A 5004-nucleotide genomic window follows, 5' to 3' on the forward strand; every position below is an offset into this window, starting at 1 on the left:
ACGTATAAGGCCATGTCATATATTATTACTATGAAAAAGAATTAAAGTAAACATCTCCATATAGTTTTTAAATTTTACGAGCTAAATTAAAATGCTTGATATGAGATACTCTTCTTTTTTTTTTTTTTTTATGGAAGAAGGACAAGGCAAACGAGCGTTCGGGTCACCTGATGATGATCACCGCCGCCCACGACCCCGTGCAGCACCGGAGGAGCTACAGGTGCGTTGCCGGCCTTTAAGGTGGAGATAGACGCGCTTTTTGAAGGTACCCATATCGTATCGTATCGTATCTTCATATCATCCTATTAGTACATTAATTTATTCTATCATATATCTTATATTATATCTATAATATAAGATATATGATATAATAAAATTCTTTCCAATGCATCCATCCGTCATCTACTTCCAACATCCATCCTCGTCGTCGTCGTAAATATATATAGTACTCTATTAGTACAGATATTAAAACATAGAGAAAGTTAATATGATACAATATGTTCTGTATAAATATTTAAAAAAGTTAAATAACCTTTCATCTTGAAATATAGATAAAAAAGCTGTTGAGCATGTGTCCAATAAATAATAATATAATTTATAACTGACTCAATAGGTTTACATCTATCTTTTATCCTTAGAGGGATACCCAGAGGTCTCACAAAGAAGAATTAAGCTCTACCACATTTAAAATGTATTTGTACACACTATAGCTTTATTAAATTGTTAAGACATTATTAATTCTAAAGCAATCTAATCTGTATACTTTATAAGAAAATTTTAAATAATCTATATATATAAAATCGAAAGGTCACTCACTCATCACTAAATCTCAGAAACTACATGTGCTAGGAATCTCAAATTTTGCATAGGAGTTATTTATAAGACGTAGGTGCTCGCTAAGACGGGAATTTGCAATATTCGACTTCTAAGGGTTTGTTTTTGGGGTTGAAAGTTTGTATGAAACTTCGTTACTAATGACATTTGTCTTTGTCATTCGTTACTAAATGCTAGAAGTCTCAAATTTTGCATGGACGTCACTTATACGACATAGGTACTCATGGAGACAGAAATTAATAATAATGTAGTTTACGCAGGCGAAGCCGCGAGCGGGCCGCTAGTATTTTATACAGGACAGTATTTTTATTTCAAAATACTAAGAAAATAACATTTATTGTGTATAGGGTATTCAATCAATTTTCAGGTAAAAGTCACAATAAATATAATTTCCTTGACTTCTTTTGACAGAGACTTCTAATAAAAGCAAATCGATTCATATAATATAGCCAAGTTAACAGACGACGACTTCTGTCTGCGCCCTCAACCTTTCGTCCTTGACCGTCCCCACTACACGAGCCACTGTGAAGATTAAACGAAAGGAATTATGCTTTTGATGCTTAATAAAAGACTATATTGACTTTACTAATTGAATTTTCAATTTATTCAATTTTTTTTAAGTTAGTACAATATAATATTAAAATTACTTTTGAGGTCGTCGTGGCGTAGTGGCACAGCGTGTCTGCTCATTTCTTCGCTCTGGTACCAAAGGAAAAAGCGCGGAGTTAAGTTCCGCAACTCAACAAGTAAAGTGTAGAACAGAGTGTTTTAACGCTAGGTTCCCTCTATCTTATCTGCTATATGCGGGATAGAGTGTGAAGCTTAGAAAAGATAATTTTATAGCTTCGCATTGTATCCCACACACAACAGAGTAGGCAGATGAAACTTAATGTTAATACACTTCGTTCCCCATTTTCCGCCGAATTCTGGAGGAATTGCGTGGTGAGTGGTGGAACTAAACGCCGCGTTTTGCCTGGACAAATGAAAATATTAAATCTTTAATAGATCTTTGTAAACTTAAATTCAATAATATGTTTCTATGCTTCGATTTAATAACTTAAAACGTTGTAATTTTCTCATGAGAAATTTGCAATTTCTAAAGGGCCTTATTACCATAGATTAGACTGCCAAATGTGACCTGCCAGCCTGTGACCTAAATAAAGCAGGACTATAAACGTTATATCTAAATCCTAACTTTAACATCGTTGGGGAAACTAATAGCGTATAATAAAGATAATATTTGTTGGCCTCTCTTAAATTGCTACTATAAAAACCATAAAAGAGACTATAACAAATTATTATTTTTTTGATTGCTATTACTTTTATTTTGTAGATATGGTAGTCAGAGGGGATATAGAAAGCTAGTGTTCCGACACTATATTTCCACTTTCATTGCGTGTTGAGTGGCGGATCTGAGCGCCGCGCTGTACCCTATTACTAGAGCGAGGAAATTAAAATAACAAATATTATATTACCCCGAGTGAGAATCGCACCCACAATCGTTGTCATTACAGTCACACACTTGTGCCACTGCGCCACGGCGGCCTCTAATTTTCATATCAGAACGGGATAATGAAAATGATTTATTTTGTCGAAAGGAAATTGAATTCCTAGTATACTTTTACAGACATCGTTCCACTGCGCCATCGTGAACTTACTAGCTTCCTCCGCGTACCACCTATATACTCAGATAGGACGTTATCGGCGGCAAGGGCGCCCCCCCGCGGAGCTCGAGCGTAGGCCTGCGGCCCTAAACAGAGCGTCGAATTATTTTAATTTTACATTTTCTCCAAAAGCCCATACGTCCATATTACATGCTATACAAGCCGAAGACTATCTTCATTAAATTTCCTTGATGAAGAATATATATTATTTTGTAGAAAATTCCCCACCCAAGGTTTCTCATGGAACATTGGAAGTCGTTAGATTTTTATTGGTGCCGGTCTCTTATGGCGACCTACTTACCTTGGGATTTCCATTAGAAATGCGGGTCACAAGCTATATTTTCGATAAAAATAAAAGAAAAAAATAATTTATTTTTATACTGTTCTGGAAATAACTTATAAGTTTCATTTAGTTAAATTAAATGTTATTTGTTATTTTTATCTCTGTTTATACTAATAATAGTATACCTGTTCTTTTTAACTACCCGCATTTATCAGAATAAGCAGAAGGAGCCAAGAACAAATTCTAACTTATTCTAGGCTCCCTCTGCCTATCTATCATAAAAAGCATAATGCAGTAACTTAATACTGCATTCCACTTTCAGCCGAATTGCGTGCTTAGTGGCAGAGTTCAACGAAGAAATGAAAATATTAAATATTTCATTTCCTCGAGTGGGAATCGAACCCATGATCTGTCGCGTTTTTAATCACACACTAATAATATATACTTAATAATTGGCCTCAAATAGGCCTAGGTTCCCAGGATATAGTGTTGAGCTAAATAAAATATATTAAGAAAAACTGTGAAAAAAATAAGAATTCCATTTCGAACAGACAGTTCATTAATACACTCAATATTTTCTTAAGATAATAAATAACAAACAAAATGATATAAACTTTTTCGTCTACATGTTAATTCTGTAATAAAAATAACAAATAGTTCTAAGAACCATAAATGTTATGTATTAATCCATTTACAGAAAATTTATCGAGAAATTTCCAAGATTAAACCATTTATTACACTGGTAATACAACGCTATACAAAATTAATGAGCCGACCGGGGCACGAGAGTGGTAAATACTGGTATATTTCTAAAAATACACGTGGTACCTTCTTCTAGGCAAGAAGCCAAATACTTGTATAATTAAGGGCCGTGTTTCTATAGCTACAGTGGTACAACAAAGGGTCTGAACTCGCAATAGATCACTTATATAATTGAGTTGCGGCTTCGCCCGCTTGAATTTTACTAATATTTATTTCAGTGTACCTAAATAGGGAAAATTGCTTCATTATTTTAGTATAGTTATTTATAGGTATTATTATACACTTAATAATTGTAATTTTAATCTTTTGGATTTACGAATATTTCATTTTGCTTGTAAAAATTATTGTATTTAATAGAAATACGTTTAATTTGATTAAATTGGATGGTATTTATATTTATATTAACGTAATGCAAATTATGTTTCAAGATTGAAATCCGTTGACATAATTATCCAATTAAAAAATATAAAAAAGTGTACTATAGTTGTTTTTTTATACTTATAAAAACAAAAAAACGATGTTGTAATACTTGTTCATATTTATTAGGAGTAGGAATGCCCGGCTAGCTCAGTCGGTAGAGCATGAGACTCTTAATCTCAGGGTCGTGGGTTCGAGCCCCACGTTGGGCGTTTCTTGTTTTGTAACTTTTTTATTTACTTTTGCATCGTGCCATGCTTACTTTTATTAATAGGACGCTTTTATTAGATTTTCTAGAAGAGGTCACTTTTAGTGTTAACTGATAAAAAAATCTAAAATTCTACATTGAAACATAAAATTTAATGGCGCTTTATTGTTTATTTCTAAATAGCTCACTTACGCGGTAGAAGGAAGTCGATGCATTATAATAGGAACGAGTACTTCCGCTGTGGATAATCATGCTACGCTATGATTGTTTCCCTTCGCACGTGTCATAAATTATTAGGTACCAAATTATTTTTTTTAAATATTATACAATTTTAAACTAATTCCTGCTAGAGCTTAAAATTTAAATATACAATAGGAGGCAAAAATACAAGGTTAGCAGCGAATACGAAACGGAGATTGAACTGATGAACCGAGTAATAAAAGGTTTTATGAGCACTCAGGCAAAACGTTAAATAATTATATTTTAAAATTATACCTACCACTGCGGTTACGAATAATTTAAAACAGAAAAATAATGAAAAATATAATAAGTAATGTTTTTAATACTGTGCGTGTATTCTTTTATAACATTAATTTATTTAGAACTAGTGGACCCGAACGCGGCTACGCCCGCTTGAACTATACGAATATTTATTTAATATATTTATGAAATTATTTTCAATTTTCAATAGAGAGATGCGTCAAGCAAGGTCATTTTGGGTGACATTTTCTAACAACAAATTTTGCAAATTGTTGCTTAGCAACGGCGGTTGTTATTAACATGGCGGAATAAATTGCATGTCAAATTAATAAATATTTTAATATATTGGTATGTAT

General features: G+C 32.9%; 1 non-coding gene across 1 annotated transcript; it reads left to right on the top strand.

Moving 5' to 3' along the window:
* Positions 1-4099: 4099 nt before the first annotated feature.
* TRNAK-CUU (transfer RNA lysine (anticodon CUU)) lies at positions 4100-4172 on the top strand. Its single transcript has one exon. It is a non-coding gene; the product is annotated as a tRNA-Lys (tRNA).
* The last annotated feature ends 832 nt before the right edge of the window (positions 4173-5004 follow it).

The sequence above is a fragment of the Heliconius melpomene genome, chromosome 7 (genome assembly GCF_056956725.1).
Source record: "Heliconius melpomene rosina isolate 202511_hmr_F chromosome 7, ASM5695672v1, whole genome shotgun sequence".
NCBI lineage: Eukaryota > Metazoa > Arthropoda > Insecta > Lepidoptera > Nymphalidae > Heliconius > Heliconius melpomene.